The sequence below is a fragment of the Salarias fasciatus genome, chromosome 19 (genome assembly GCF_902148845.1).
Source record: "Salarias fasciatus chromosome 19, fSalaFa1.1, whole genome shotgun sequence".
In the NCBI taxonomy this organism is placed as follows: domain Eukaryota; kingdom Metazoa; phylum Chordata; class Actinopteri; order Blenniiformes; family Blenniidae; genus Salarias; species Salarias fasciatus.
In genome coordinates this window covers 15,223,477-15,240,350 of record NC_043763.1, presented here as the reverse complement: position 1 = coordinate 15,240,350, position 16,874 = coordinate 15,223,477, and the positions used below count along the sequence as shown (strand labels likewise).

General features: G+C 43.4%; 1 protein-coding gene across 1 annotated transcript in view; it reads right to left on the bottom strand.

Moving 5' to 3' along the window:
* Window positions 1-1,738: 1,738 nt before the first annotated feature.
* The window catches only part of sertad4 (SERTA domain containing 4), a 35,037-nt gene continuing 19,901 nt past the window's right edge, over window positions 1,739-16,874 (bottom strand). The window contains exon 5 of the transcript XR_003933563.1: window positions 1,739-1,751. The gene's annotated coding sequence lies outside the window, so the exon portion shown is untranslated. The remainder of the gene's footprint in view (window positions 1,752-16,874) is intronic.

Below are 16,874 nucleotides of genomic sequence, written 5' to 3'. Positions count from 1 at the left end.
TGGGCGAATGAATGATGTTCTTAATAAGTTGACTTTAAACATAGTTTGTTCAAAGCTAACCTGGAAAACAACGCTTTTTGAGATGTATTCAAAATATATCGGACCACTGTTTTGCGCTCATCTGGTTTTTCTTCTTAAAGGAACCCCAGATGGATAAACTTTGGCAATTTAGATGCTGTAACAGTCTTCTAGAATCTATTAGTGTGAGTCTGCGTCTTTCAGCTGAGAGTGGAGAAGAGATGAAGAGGCCTCAGTGTCACACTGCGCTGCTCCTGGCTGTAATTTCCAGCCCGAAGGTTTACACAGCTGTTCTACAGATATGAGGAGGAGAAAAGATTAGGAGTGTGGCTTCTGTGTTTGTATTTGTGTAACCTGTGTTACACAAATGTTTCCAAAAATAGTGTTGCAAGGAAAAAGTTAATTCAACCTCATTTAGACATAATATCTGTCATATTTCTTTCTGAAATGTTGTAAGATTCTTTGATCCATCTTATTTCCTGACAGAAAAGACCCAGTCACTTTTTGAAAAGTATAAGTAACAGTGTAAGCGCCTCGTATTCTCTCTGATGACTGATCAACAAGAAAGTAACCAGTTCACGAGAAAAGGATGATTAAAGTGAAGGTAAGGTCTGGTCTTTGCTCCAGTGTGTGGAGAAGATGAGCACAGCAAGTCTTTGTAACTGGGATTCTCTTAGCTCTCTTCCATCTCTGCTTGCCTCCTCTTTAAACTTGCTCTGAAATGGTGCTGAGCATCAGGAATACTTTCCGTTTATCTCCAGAATTGTCCAAAGACATATTCTTGGACAATTTTGCAAGTTCACCAGCGGTCTTAAGAACACAGATGAAGCGTCTGTGGCTTTTATTACGGTTGCCTTATTATTATTTTTCCTTTAGATATTTCTAGGTTGAACTTCTTTTGACCAATGTGCCCGATGAAATAGTTTTTTTTTTGTTTTTATGACCATCAGCGCTTCAGTTTCTCCAAGCAGATCCTCTGATTAACACCAGGGAATTTCACCTCGATGTCTCGACACACATCAAAAACAAGGAGCACTTTAAACGCATCGGATCAAAGGTCCTCGCAGGATGTCTTAAAGGCTCCAGAGTTTAATGACCTCCAGCCTCTAAAAACTTCTAACCAAATAAAGGAGACTGTGCAGAAAGACCTGCTAATATTTAACCAATTATTTCAATGCAGGATTTTAATCGTTTACTTGGAAAGTGAACAGGCTAGTAGAATAATAGAGACAATAATATTGTACTTTCAGCACAGAAATGTGTTTTCAACCAAAGATGTGTGAAAGATATTCTCTTGTGTCTCCAATCATTGAGTTTACCCAAATGACAACAGAACAATCGCTGACTTCGCTGGATGATACGGGTCCAAAGACAGTTTGTAGTGATGCTCAATGAGAGAGAAAAAAAGAGAGTTTTCACTTGGAACGAGGAAGGCAGAACTAAAGGTTTGGTACAGGAGACCTTGAGATTCATTTCATTCAAAGTGTGATTCTTTCAAGATAGTCTCATTGTGTTTGTTGCCTTTATGATTATTCAAATTCTTTTGCATGTAATAAACATATTTTAACTAAGTGGCTGTCTTGTGGATTTTATCGTTCAAACGTCAGTCACAGCACTCAGGCAGGTTGGTAAAATTCAGCGTGTGTGATCATCTGTCTGTCTGTGATGGGCTGGCGATCATGCGGTGGAGAAGTGGTTATAGAAAATTGATAGGTGGAGATTTTACCTGTTAACTTACTGTGGCAGCACAATCTCTCTTTGAGCTTGATAACTAATCAGTAAAAACCTACTTTTGTCCTTGTTGACCTATAAAAACAGTCTTTCACTTTTTCCCACCACATATAGAATAATCCACCACTTTATTTTCCCTGATTTGATTTGATCCTTAAGTTTGTTTTTCACATTCTTTCATTAATTCATAAGACTTCTAGGTAGATACCAGTCTAAAAAAATCTTTACCTGTGCTTTTTTAACCTTTTTTATTATTTCATTGAATTATCACTGTTTCATGTCATGTTCTTGCACTTTCTATGTGAAATACAAGTAATTTTTTAATCTCTATGAAAATCTTGAAAAACCTTTAGGTAAACATGCTGCTGTATTGTTTGTTAGGAAAACAGCTGCACTGTGCCTTCTGGGACTAGAGAGAACAGTGTAACTCACAGGTTGGACACCAGGCGGCAGTATGAGCTCGTGCAGTCACTGCGACTTCTTGCAGACACGTTGCACGGTGCACATTGTTTTCTGCACGTTCCAGTGGCCAGATTATCGCATCTCATCTGCATCCGCAGCAGTTTCATCTGCATCGTGTGTTTTCTGATTTACTTTTCTGTGGTGATCAAACATTTCCTCTGGGTCTCATAAAATAAAAAGCAATCATCACCTCTTTAAACTTGGACTGGCGCCCATCAGGAAATCTGTAATTTCATCTCTGCACTATTGTTGGAGTATCTTCAGATGAAGAAAATTCATTTCTACTGCAGTGGTTTCAACTTTTCATATCACTTTTCATTATGATTAGAAAAATGTCATTTTAATAACCAACAACCTTCCCATGTAATTTATTTTAGTGGGAATATGAAACTTACACATTAAAGGTATGGCTGGGCTAGTTATTGGGAAACAGTACTTGAGAGGGATACTTACTGCTAGTGGGGTTACCTTACTTGTTAGTTAATTAAACATTAAGTAAGCATTAATATTGCGCAAACCTGGTTCAAAACTTCATAAAACATGGAGAGAGACAGCAGCTCCTTTACGGTTTCCATCATCGGCAAACAAGCAACAAGGTCATGAAAACTTCATTAGTTGTTTTAAGGTTTACTAATAAGTTCTTGAGCATGTTGCCTGGTGTCTCAGTATTACCAATACTTGATTTTTTTTCCCTCTCTAGCCTGTTAAAATGCAGAGAATCCCACAGTGTCTCATCCTCGCAGCTGTTTCACAGTCTGCCTCGCTTGTCGGTGACGTTTCCTCCTCCCGCCCTCTGACCTCTGAGCACGAACCCGTTCACCGTCCTCCAGGCGTCTGCAGCTCATCCCGTGTCTCCGAGGCCCCCGCCGTCGGGCTCCCGGGTAGACGGCCGTGCGAGGGGCTGATACGCAAACCAGATGTGGGAGCCGTTTGCCAGATGTGGCCGCTCCGCTTTGCTTCGCTCCAGTTGGGGGGAGTCAAAGTGGTCAACCATGAATGGAGCGAGTGGGGTGGATCGCTTTCACGACGCAGCCATTGGCCAACTCAAACAAAAACAGAGCGAGCCGAGGAAGGCTGGAGAGACGGAGCTGAGTAATTACGATGAATAATGATGACACTCAAGCTTTTGGAGGAGAGAAAGAAAATGGGTAAAAATTAACTGTTTCTGCTGGTTAAGAGAAAACGGTCTCGTCACGACTTTTTAAAGAGCTCTTAGTTGAGTGTCTCAAAGCTCTGCTTCACTATACTTTAGCTCTTGACCAAAAGAGTCCATAAAAAAAAAAAAAAAAAATCTCGAGAAGCCTGTTTAGTGAGCGCTCTCTGCTCATCCAGCTGTTTCAGTCCCTCAAACTGGAGACCAAATGTCTTCCTAGCTGGAGTGAAGCCCGTGCATGTTCCAGTCCACATCAGCTCACTCAGAAGACGGAGGCTCACACTCGCCAGGACATCATGTGTTTGGGTCACAATGTGTTTTTTATTGATGGGATTCGAGGTTATCCCCTTTTTTTTTTTTTTCTTTTTTTTTTTTTATAAAATTCAACATGTTGTGCTCGAAGTTTCAATAATTATCAGCAATATATTACTTTACCACTTCTGCAGAGTTAAGATGTTCCACCGCCAGCAAGAACATTTTTCTACGATTTTGTTGAGAATGAGAACCCAAGTTGTTGAAGGCGGCTCTGGTGCAGAGGTGTGGAAATTGACATTTAGCCCCTTTTTTTCCACTTTATCTGTACCACAAACTCTTTTTCTGAAAGACTCTTATCTCTTTATCTGTAACTGAAATCCATTAGAAAAAGTCCAAATGAAAAACAGCTCAAATAGCTAAACTTCATGAAACATAAAAAAGAAGAAAACAACTTAAATGAAGGGACGAAATAGGTTAGGCAACTTAGGTCCCATTTACACAGCAACATTTTGAAAATGATATTGTTTACAAATCAAATGGCAGAAATGCTACAAAACGATGTAGTTTTCACTAATAACATAACGGACATTTGTATGGAGAGACGGCCAAGTTGGACTGCTGTTTACCGGTGATTGTCAGCTGTAAAAGTAACAGGTACGAGGAGGAAATCGACAGAGAGTCAATATGTTACTGTCTATTTCACATGTACAGTAGAGGAGCAGAGTTTCAGACCCATGCAGAGACAGATCTGCATTTTTCAAAAGTCTTCAAGAGGTTTTCAAGAAGTTGCTCTGAGCACTGTTGTAGTGTAAACAGACACCCAAAATGCAAACAAAGATGTCTTCCTTTATATTTTCCTAAATATTTTAAGATTCTGTAGACTAGATCCTTCATAAATAAACCAATATTTCTTTGCAATAGGTGCTCCTGTTGTTGTCTGCCAACAGGTGTGGAGAGCGGGAGCTGTGGACATGTGCCGGATAAAGTTCAAGTCATGTTTGTGAGGGTCTCAGTAGCCGAGAGGACGCTGGAATAATGGAAGGTGAGAAACATGGGGTGATGAAACTGACTCCAACAGCTCCGCCAACAACGGCACCCAAGAAAAACATCAATATCAGAGTGAGCGGGACAAAGAAAGCAGTGGGGAGGTGAAGCCGTCGGAGAGAGAGTTAAAAAAAAGAGGAGGAATCCAGAAGTGTGGAAAGAGAATAAACGGAGAGAACAGGACAGGGGGAAAAACGTCAGACAGTATCTGCGAGCTGCCAGATTCAGATTTTCCAGATGTACGAGGTAAAAAAAAAAAAAAAAAAAGGAAGAAGAAGAAAACTTCTTTTTCTATTTGCCGTCTGAACTTGCGAAGCTTGGCCGGAGTGTGTGAGGCTGTGATGGCCTCTATTAGCCTCGCAGCCTTCGCAGAACAATGGGAAGAAAAGGAGGATGAAAAAAACATGTGAAGCTGGACGGCTTCCTATAAACTCACTGAACTGCTCTCTTTCTTTCTTTCTTTCTTTCTTTCTTCCTTTCTTTCTCCTCCACCTCTCCCCTCGCCTCACCTCCTCCTCCCACACCACTCATCGCTCGCTTTCCACTGAGAAATGATGTTTTTGTGTGTGTGTGTGTCATGCGATTCCTTAGTGCTGAAGCTCTCATTTTTCAATCCCCTTGTGTGTGTGTGTGTGTGTGTGTGTGTGTGTGTGTGTGAAGGCAGAGGAGCAAGACTAAGAAGTCCCAGCTGTCTCTTTCCCAGCTGCCGCTGCTTGACTCCCAGTAAGTAAAGTGGACACAGTGAAAGAAACGCGGCCTTTGTGTTTGTTTCCCTGCGTGTTCACCTCTCCCACTGAGGTCCGCCTCAACGTGCGCGCTCCTCCAGCGTCTGCGAGGAGGCTTCCTTCAAATCCCTCATCAGGACGGGCCAAGCTGAGGGTCTGCAAGCATTTATAGAGTCGTTATAATAAAAGAACAGGTCACATAAAAGAGAGAGAGAGAGAGAGAGAGAGAGAGAGAGAGAGAGAGAGAGAGAGAGAGAGAGAGAGAGAGAGACGGCTTTGGGGTTTTCCAGCCTCCTCTCAGCCCGGTGCCAAGTCACTGTTTGCACAGAGAAAGCTGGGAGATATTGAATGCCTCGTCTAGTGTTACGCTGGGGAATAGCCTAATCCAGACTGGGCCCCATTCTTTCCCACATGAATGGTGTGTATCTGTGTGCCTGCGTGCGCGTGTGTGCATGTGTGTGTGTGTGTGTGTGTGTGTGTGTGTGTTGGCCAGTAAGAGAATCAAGAAACAGACAACATCCTCCTGCTGAGTGGAGAGAGCCCCAGGAACAATAAAGCCTGGCAAGTGAAGGAAGCACGCTGGCGTGAAGCCCGCCACTGGACAACGCTCAGCTTGTTTCAGGGGTCTGCACCAATAAAACACACACTCACGTACGCGGAGACGACCACATACTGAAGAGGAAATTGTTTGCTTTCGAGTGAAGGATTGCATGAGGGGGAAAATAAATTCAAGCTGTTGAAAATCTGCAAGGTAACATTTGAGGGAAGAGATTTGTGAGTCTAATGTAGTGAAAAAAAAATGCTTTTATGTTCTGCTCTTTGGTTTTTAAGACGCCAAAACATACTTTTCAGATAGATAGATAGATAGATAGATAGATAGATAGATGGCCTCGCTCCTCATTAAGTTAACACACAATGACACTTGAACACACACGGAGAGGTGCAGCTCGAACACCTCCCACTCTCAGCGACTCTCTAAAACTCTCTGGTGTGTGAGGTCTCCCATCCCTTCCCCTTCCCCATTCATGCCCTCTCCGCTCGACTCGTCCAGATCCATTTCGGAGCGCGCTGCCAGCTCGCCACAGGTTAGACAGGAATAACAGTCGGGCTCTCCAAGTCAAACAGCGGCCTCGTCACGGCGTCCCCGGTGCCCCCGTTGCTTCCTGCGGGCGCCGCCCACGCCCCTCGAAGAATGCCTCCTCAGTCCTGGGAGAAGAAGCGCCGCGCGGATAGAAATGAACACACAGATGTCACTTTCACATGTGGACCAAACAGCTTTCTCAGAGCGTCTCCATCACACTGCGTCCATTGTCCGGGGTTGGGGGGGGGGGGGGGGGGGGGGGGGGGGGGGCGCTTTGTGGCGCCCAAAGAGAGCGAGGAAGGGTTTGGAGCGAGGGCCGGGCGGGCACACGTTCCTGCACCCCGGTCGAGCTTCATTCATTCACTGCAGATTTTCACAGTCCAAACAGTCCTGACACACACACACACACACACACACACACACACACACACACACACACACACACACACACACACACACACACACACATACACACACACACACACACATACACATCATCCTGCAAAAATGAGGGAAGTTTTTCCCGCAGACGGCCCAGACCAGAAGGTTTCCACTGTTTGGAAATATTTAGGAAAGACTCCATTTAAGCCATTAAGCCGTTACAGGGTGAGCTGAGCGGTTCACTTCCCACAAAGTCAAGTCACAAGCGCTTCCTAAAAAAAAAGAAGAAGAAGAAAAATGAAACACTGCCCTGGATTTCTTGGTTTTGAGCACTTTCACTATTTGCGGTGGTGTAGTGGTTCTCACTATGAGAAAAGATTCCCGGTTTTTGTCTGCCTGTCTCTGCAGAGTTTGCATGTTCTTTCTTTGTGGGTGTAGATTCAATTATTGGTAATTCAATTTCAGATGATTCAGCTGTGTGTCCCACACAGTCCTAACCGTGTGGTTCAAAGCTTAAAGGACATCATGTTTTCATCTGACCGTGGATGTGTTTGGACTTTTCAAACTGTTCCAACTTACATCTCCCACAGATGCAACATTGTGGCTGAGACCTGAAACCTCTTTTGTCATCCAGTTATTCCTTTTGTGTTTGTGCGTCAAGCAGGATCCATTCGGCTTGAGTCGCCTCGCCAAGATGAGACGTTCTCATTTGATTTGAAAAGCCTGACCTCTGTTCCCAGAAAGTACAGAAAGTTGTTTTTTTTTATTCCGCTAAAGTGCATTTGTATTGAATTTGCAGAGGCTGTTGCCAACAAAACCTTCTTTTTTTCTTTTTTTTTTTTATTGCCATACAACGGCTTGTTGATGCATTTCGCGAAGCTGCTGGAAAAATCACATTAGCGCCGTTTTCAATCACTCTCGTCTTTTCTTGAGGTAACATCCCTTTTTTTAAGTGCTTTCTCGCCGGAAAATTAATGCGTAGGAGGTTTTTTTTTTTTTTTTTTTTTTTTTTCCCTCCATCTCTCGGTGGCTTGAATTCAGCCAGTGGTTATGAGTGGGAGTGACGACAGTGATAACACTATATGATACACTTCCTCTTTGCCCTTCGGTTTTAAATGAATTCAAAGGCGGCGGTTTGGGTAGAATGGAAATTCGACGGAGGCGCGGAAGAAGTGGTGTAAATAGCTGCAAAAAGGAGTTTTGGATGTTGGTACGGTGAATGCCCACACACAACTCTCAGGAGTGCTGGCTGTAATAATACGCTTTATGGCTCGAGTGTGTTCCTTTGACCCATCTTGATGCAGAAACCTCCCTATTTGTCTGCACTTTAATTGGTTACGCTGGGAACTATAATTCTTAACCAAACCACAGACACACAAGAGATTTAAAAAAAAAAAAGAAGAAGCTAATAAGAGTGTAACTTGCGTGCCAATTAGAGTGTGGGCTTTCAGGTTATTTGAGGCTAAGACGAGCCATAGAAATGAGTCAGAGGGCGGTCTGAGTCACTGCTTTGATATGATGAACGCTGGCAGACTCCGAGATCCCACTCTCCAGTCTTTATTTACACTTATCTGGATACAGTTAGCGGTGGCAGCGTTGGACTTGAGAAGTGTTTTTAATCGCGTGTGAAAGAAACTTTTTTGTACGGACGTTTCGACTGTAAATAAAGCTGAAGAGTGAGCCGAGGTTCGACATGCGAGTGCGTTGGGTTCGCTGCTGTTTGCCGCTGCTGGAAGTTGGCAATCGCTCGTATCCTGTCGGAGGTCAGCAGCTCACTTGTAGGAGGAAAATACATCTTCCAAACAAGAATTTAAAGAAAACGCTGCACTATATGGAGCAGGACACAAAGAGAACAGACATAGTGATGGAAATAATTGTCATAATTTGAAATATCTTCATATCTTTCTTCTGCCTTCCTTGTTCACATGTTCTCCTCTTCACCCATTAATGTTCAATATCTCCTCGGCATATGTTCAATTGTTCAATCAAACCTGCTCAATCTGGCCTCACTGGCTTCATCTCTAAACTTTTCAACCTCAGGTTCTTCTGCTCGCTTCATTTTGAATCCTTTAATCCATCCTGATCACTCTCAATGAAGATGTCAGCATCTGCCACAGTCTCCAAACCAGACATCCCAGCAGGCGATGGTGCCTCATGAATTTACAAAACATTGCTTTTTCACTTTTTTTTTTGCAAAGCAGCATTTTCAAAGTCTTTGACTGGATCATTAACGTCTGACATGTGCTCACACAGTGTCCGACTTCATCTCGTACGAAGCGTGCTGAACTGCATGTTCACACATTAGCGTTCAGTCTTCGTGTGTATTGTGGGTGATTTATTGAAAATGACTCAGTAAATCAACCATAAACAGGAGAATTCAAATGAGGGCTTTGTGTCTGTGTCGTCTCGCTGGAAGCAGTACTGTTTCGAGTTGTCGGATGAGGCACTTTTCACTGCCACATGTTGGTGGAGAAAGTTGTCAAACACATTGGAAATTAGTGTAAATAAATAGAAAAATCAAAAAATTGAACATGGGAAATAATTCAAAGAAGAGAAATTTAGAAAAGAATACAAATACTCAGAAGGGTAACGACACGGAAAATATCTTACTAAAAGTCTGCAAAAAAAAGTCGTGGAAAGCCAGTAGAGGAAATGCTGTTGATGAAAAAAACCTAAAAACACATCATCCTCAAACAACCTCTTTTATCCGAATGGGCTGTGCTTCAACAAGATGTCATCATTTCACATTTAACACCCACAAATTCAACACACCATTTATATTAATAATAAACAATCTAATTACACACACACACACACACACACACACACACACATGCACAAATATAATTGCACACATCTACATGTGCACCTACAAATGCAATTATATGATTATGTAAACACAAATGTGATTATGTTTCGGCAAATGTTATTCCTGCTCTGTGCCGCCCCCCCCCCCCCCCCCCCCCCCCCCCCCCCCCCCCCCCCCCCCCCCCCCCCCCCCCCCCCCCCACCCCCCCCCCCCCCCCCCCCCCCGCTCTGTGCTGTGGATGTGAGCGATGTTTAAAGGGAGATGTTTAACACTAATGTGACCACTGGCCATCAGAGGCGAGCGCTGTTCAAACGCCCTGCTGAATTCCCCCCCCCCCCCCCCCCCCCCCCCCCCCCCCCCCCCCCCCCCCCTTCCGTCCACATCATCCTTCAGCTTGGTTGCACCACTTCGTGTGCGCTTCAGAACACAATGCAAGTCGGGCCGCGCTCCGGGTTGGAGACAACAAGCCGAGAGACCAGGAGAGTGGCATTAATCAGTCACAGATGACCTGGCATGCCTCAAACCACAAACACAGTCGCGAGGGATAAACCCAGTGGAAACAAGAAGTGAGCTGACATTTGAAATACAGAAGAGAAGAGTGGAAATGATCAAAACCAAACAAGCAAAACCAAAAAGCTAACAGCTTCATAGATTTATCACTGCACGTCCTGCTGATTTCATCCTCACGCTCTCTGTAAAGGACGTTCCAGGAGGAAATAGGACAGAGGGCCAGTGGTGGAGCTGTGTGTGCAGCTCGTCGGCTGATCCCGGAGGTTGTGGAGTTGATGTGGAGGAAAAACGGGGAGTGAAGCAGATCAGATATAGAACAAGGTTACAAGAGGACACACTGCGGATGCTCTCGGGCTGTTCGCTCCCCTCCTCCCAACGTTTAACCTCATTCCTCCTCTCAGGTCCGTCAGGCCTCGTTGGAGCTCCGAGCCGAAACAAGGAGGTTGATTCAGGGGCTGCCACAGGAAACTTGAATTGTTGCCAAGGATATCAGTCTTCAGACAGGGTGTGGCCTTTCGCTCTGACCGCTTCCTTTCATACGGCTGCTTTAACTCTCCAACCTCCTACCTGGATGCTGGAAACCCCACCCCACTTCAGCCCTTCACTCCTGCTATTTAAAGTAGCTTTTTGCAGCAATTTGAGGACTAACAAGAGAAGAAAATGAGAGATGTGCAACCTGAGGACTTTCACGGATCATGTGAAAACTAGTGAGCCATATCAATCTGTAATTATAACCTCTGCAACCTCTTTTTGTGCTGGAGCACATGAACCACAGCTGTTTTTTTTCTCTCTCTCTACTCGTGTAGTAATAATTGATTGAATGTACTGTATTGGACCCACAAACAATGAAAAGCTTAACACTTTTCATGCTTGTAAGGTGTTTTAAATTGGAAGTGTCTCTTAAATCAGTTCATGTAATGTGCTTTTTTTTTTAATGGAATGCTTTTAACCCTTCACTGGTGCTTTTAAACACTTTCTTTTCAAATTGATATCTATGCATAATCCTCCTGAACCTCTGAGGTGAGTCAAACCTCACAGTTTGAAAAACTGACATACTGAAGTAGCATTTGCACTACTGATTCAAGTTTCAGTAATCCTACCTTAATAAAAACAGTTCATTCAGTATTTATTCAAAGACAAGTTCATCCCTGTTTTCATCCTGAGGTTCTCTGATGAGGCCAGTGTGATAGTTCGCAGAAAACTGGCCACACACTGATTTTACTGAAAAAAAATAAAAGAACCATGGGAAGAGACAGTGAAACGCAACCCACACAGGACAAACTGACCACCAGAGCACACAGAAGACGCCCACTATATACCACAGCCAGCAGGTGAAGACAATCACACACTCATAAACAGGTGAAACACATCAGGACTTCAAATGAAACAGGAAACAAAATGTGCTCGGTGACAGCCTAATTCATATGCCTGTTTATTTTTAATAGAAATGCCACTCAGAAAAATGGTGCTGGGGAGCCAAAGCAAGTGGTTTTTGAAAAATAATAATCTGAAATGGATCATCTGTCCTGAGGTTTAATGTAAAACTGATTCGAACAGACTTGATCCCGACAACTTAGACCTCCACAGCCAGAATTCAACAGAAGGAGCAGCAGGATGAGTTACAACGAAAGTTTTTTTTTTTTTTTCCCATTTAGTCACAACCAAACATAAATTTCAAACAGTGAAGGTAAATTGTGGGGAAATACCCACTCGTTTTTAAACTAAAAAACAAAAAAGTGAACTTCCTCTGTCGATGCAAACCCTTTGTAACACTATCAGGCATGACTCCGGATCACACTCTGAGCTGAAATGCTGAGTCCAAGAAAGTGAAGTTGCTCAATCACTCAGGATTTTCGCTAATGGGAAAACTTGTCTCTTACTTGTTAAGTATTGAAATGAACTCAGTATGTTCGCTATCTAATGTCAACTAACTTCTAATTAATTAATTAATTGAATACCATCTCACTGACCATAAGACAAAACTGCAATTACTACAAGTACAGGTGACATCATTTATAGGTGCTGTAGGCAGGATTTTGCTAGTCAATGCTAATTTTTCTGTGTTTTCTTTTGATTAAATGTTACAGTACCCATTGATAATCCTTTAGGAGTGTAGCATAATTGCACTACCGCGAGGGCGCAGCGTTTCCATCTGTCTCTGTTCTGAGCTGAAAAGGAATCTCGACAGCTCCAGGTATCTTTGACCAATCAGAAGAGCCCATGAGGCTCTAACCATGATTGGTCGAGGGGCGTTTGTCGCGTGTTCTTGAGGGAGGGGCTTAACTTGCATAAGGGCGTGATGTCAGAGAAAACAGTACAGGATTGGCTGTGCTGGGTTTCAAATCGCCATCTTAGATGGGTCAAATTGCCATCTTGCTTGCGGAGATGCGGAATCCTGCCTACAGCACCTTTAAAATATTTATCTGGAATACAACAAATGTTTATTTGTCTTTCAAATGTATTGAAGTAAAAGTCACAAGTTTCCCCAAAAAATGACTCAAGTAAAGTACAGAACCTCTGTGTGGACCTCCATGACAGACCACTTCACTTCAACTTTAGCGATTAGTGAAGATCATGATTAGTGAAAAACATTCTTTTTGTCTACTTTATGTGTGCGTAAGTAATATGAATTAATTAATAAGTACCATCACATTCAAAAGTGAAAGTGTTGGAAAGTAATCTAAGTACATTTTTCATGCAAGCATCAGTTCAAACATCAGTTGTGTAGTGTGAATTTATTTCTACTACTGTCTAAAATTCTTATATCTAAATGCCTGAAGCACACTTCCTGCTTGCAACAGAGGCTCAGTTAGTTGAGCTGGGAGTGTACAGGAGGCTTCAAATCTCATAATTGCAGTTCAAGTTAATTGATTTGAGCCCCCATTCATCAACACAAGACTCTCAGCACTAATAAGATGTCTCTTTTGTAAACAAGTGTAAGTGGTGGTTTTTAATGCTTCTTCTCAGAGGCCCGTCTCATTTAATCTGAACCAAGAAATGAAAACACTATAAGCGAACACATGTAAACAGGATTGTGATATAGTTCCTTTCCAATATCGTGTCATAGTGGCTCTGAGCACTGCTGTCGTGTAAATCATCATCAAAAACACAAGGAAAGCTTTCCATTTTCACTTTAAGACTTTGTCGTGAAAACGGGGAATAAAAGCAGTAAAAGAAAGGGAAGCAACCAGTAATTCTTATTTAAAGGTGAAAGAATAATTGTAACCATCCTGTTACTTTTAGACTATGGCACTGTCAGGCCCACAGGGCCTCAGCCACCAGAGCTGTGTGCATATATTAACAAGTGCAAATGTAATATTGTGCACACACACACACACACACACACACACACACACACACACACACGGCAGTGGATCTACCAGCTGAGGATTACATTTGACAGATGTGAAAATTAATGTTATCTATTTAGAGCATTTGCCTTCATAATTATGAAACATAAATCATGTGTTCCAGATAGAAATCAATACTGGGAGGAGTGTATTGGAATAAGTTTGATTGACTGATTGAATCAGTTCAGCTTTAACCAGAGATGCTCACAGTCATTTCTACAGCTGGCCCCCCGCGACTTTTATTTGCTGATATTTCCTGTGATGTACTGCTCCTTAGGGTTTACAAGCTTTTGTGTATTTCTAAATCTCTTGGTTACCAAATTCAGATTGATTTGCGGCAACACTGCAGTATGTTTGAGAGCTTCTTCCACCAACATTCAACTCCACCAACAGGGCTTGTTCAGTTACGCTGATGCCATTTACAGTGAAAGACTGATGGGTGTTGTGGAAAGTGACCGATGAATTCAGGTGTCCCAAGTGCCGCGACATTTCCACCTCTCGTCCATGCAGCTCCGCACTGGCACAGTGAACGATCCTCTGCCGGGTGGGGAGGAGAGGCGTCCGTCGCCGTCTGGCATCCGCGGCGTCCTACATGCTGTAAGTGTTTATCAAATACCACCAGCCTTCTTCTTTCTGTGCTGAGAATCCCGCCGCATCTCGCCGTGGGGAGAGACCCAGAAACATCAACAAAAGCCAGAGAGCCGCGTCTGTTATGTAAGCTGAATCAAATTGATCCTACGGGGATCGACTTGTTGGGCTTGAGCTGCAGTGACATGGATGGAAATTCAGGCATGATAATCTGTAAGAACTTGCAGAGGGCAAATCATTTCTGAAGCCCTCGTTTTCTCAAGCAGCTTCATGTCTATCTATCTATCTATCTATCTATCTATCTATCTATCTATCTATCTACCTGTAGAGAGACGCTAATGTGGGAATGAGACACAGCGTTCTCTCTGTGAAGCAGCAGACAGCACAACAGAGGAAAGCAAAAAAAAAAAAAAAAAAGGGAAAGAAAAACCTGACAATATGTTTGAAGCCGTGTGAGACGGAGGTGAGCCGGGTGGAGGAGGGGTGGGACCTCCGAGGCTTTGGAGCCAATTTGAGGACCTTGTGATGCAAAACCAGTCCTCGGCAACAGACAGTTCCCATGGCAACTGTGAGCTGCCAAAGTTCCTTGTTGACAAATGACGGCTCCCCTCTCCTCAGCACTCGCCCGGCAATGAGTGTGTGTGTGTGTGTGTGTGTGTGTGTGTGTGTGTGTGTGTGTGTGTTATTTGGCAGGTCCCTGTCTTTGCCTTGGGCGTTGGGGGGGTGTGAAGGGACAGAGATACACAGAGAGAGGAGAATTGTAATAAGTATGCAGACGTGCGTATGGTTTTCACACAGACACGCAGCCGCTGTTGCAACAGCCCCTGAATGATTTACTTTATTCATCGAGCAGTTGAAAGTACAAGTCTGGAAACAATATGAGGATGTTATAGATGTTTACGTTCCCAACTCTATGGTAATTTTAATCATAAATCCTTAAACAAAGAGGGCCGGGTGGAGAGGATAGCAGGTGCAACAGTTTTGAGAGACTCCCTTCCCTCTGTGTGTGAAACAGTGTGATCATAAGCAGGCCAAAGCAGTGGAATAATAGCATAATAACCTCTGAATATAAACTTGTTCAATAACTCATATTGGTTCCGTTTTACCTTCCAGGGCAAAATACACTGTGTCCTCTATTTTTTGCAAGAGTCAGCTGTTTCTTTTTTAGCTTCCCCTTCACCATGTGACTTTAATGTTAATGTTACACTGTGAGTAAGGAGGGTAGTTTTCCCCACCATATCACTAATCTCAGTTTTTTCTCTACTGTATTATGCATGCTCCACTTTAACTTTTTTTGACTGTTACTTATTTGGAGAAGATTTAATCTCATTGACATGAAGATATGTTTTTTTCCCATCCTGCACTTGAAATAATTTAGCGAAGGTGGGGAACACACAGACCTCCAGTGTGGCTGCATCCGTCCGCCAAACCCTCAGCAAATCACACCCTGCTCCTGCAGCAGTATCTGTGACAGTCAGTCCAATAATAGGATGTGTAGTAGAATGTGAAACAGTGACACAGAGGGCTCTGAAGTGGAAGCGGGGAAAAGATGGGGGGCAGGCTGAGCGGTAGCATCCACAAACCCCTGCGGCAGGAGTGTCGAGAAAAGATGATCTTCCATCCTCACCTCGCAACAGAGCTGTCAAGATGTTCAGTGCCGTGATTTAACCTCCTCACTTCACGCCGCTCCAGCCTACTGACACTCACACACTCTGCACCACAATGGATCCGCGGCGCCCAAGCAATCTGTGGCAACGTCACACAAAAGCCGCAAAGTATTAGAAAATAATCCAGTAATTAGGGCGCACATATTGAGAGCCATTACTGGATCAAAGCAATGTTTAACTTAAAGCCCAGTAATTCCAGAGGATAGCAGTTGCATGCAAGCGCAGGCGGCATTATGCAGAGAATTTCTTTTTTTTTTTTTTTTCTGCAGAAGTGATCACGAGTGTGGAAGCGTTCTGGAAATTGTCCTCGTCTTATCTCCGGGCGGTAGCCGGTGCAGGTGGACGGGGCCGTTTCATGTTACACTGTGTGAATATCGCAGGGACAATAGATGCGCCGGAGAGAACAGAGGGGAGTGCGGAGGAGGCTGCGCCGGGCGGAACGTCAGGAAGATTAACATGAATCCAGCAGCAAAGTGACACCTGAGAGACATTTGGCAGGAGCGGCACGCTGCGGTACCGCACACTGCTGAGCGGCGGGCCGTTCAGTGAGCAGGAGCACACACACACACACACACACACACACACACACACACACACACACACACACTGCAAAGGATCAAAACATCGAAGGAGAGTCGAGGCTCGTCTTCTTTTTCTTTCAACATTTCTTTTACTGATTTTTACACGTGTCACAGAACATCACAGAAAGTCACGAGAGCAGACTCGCTCCTTTGTTTTTAATAACAGACAATGCAGTTACATCTTCTCGTCTCAGAAACAAATATTGCTTTGTGAGATTCTTTCTTTAAAAATACCACCGATAATGACTGAATGGGTTTTGTTTTTTTTGTTTTTTTTTTGCTTTTTTTGTCTTTTTCATCAGTTAAGGGTTAAAATAAATCGAGTGGGTTTTGCTCAGCTTGTCAAGCGGAGGTCCACTGAATGAATTGGATCAGTGGGTTCACCATCCATCCATTTGAGTGTCCCAGGCCTGAAGCCACGTCACAAGTAAAAAACAAAACAAAACAAAACAAAGCAAACAAAAACAAAATAAAATACACAATTGGATGTCATTTTCCTTTTAGTTTTTTTTTTTTTTG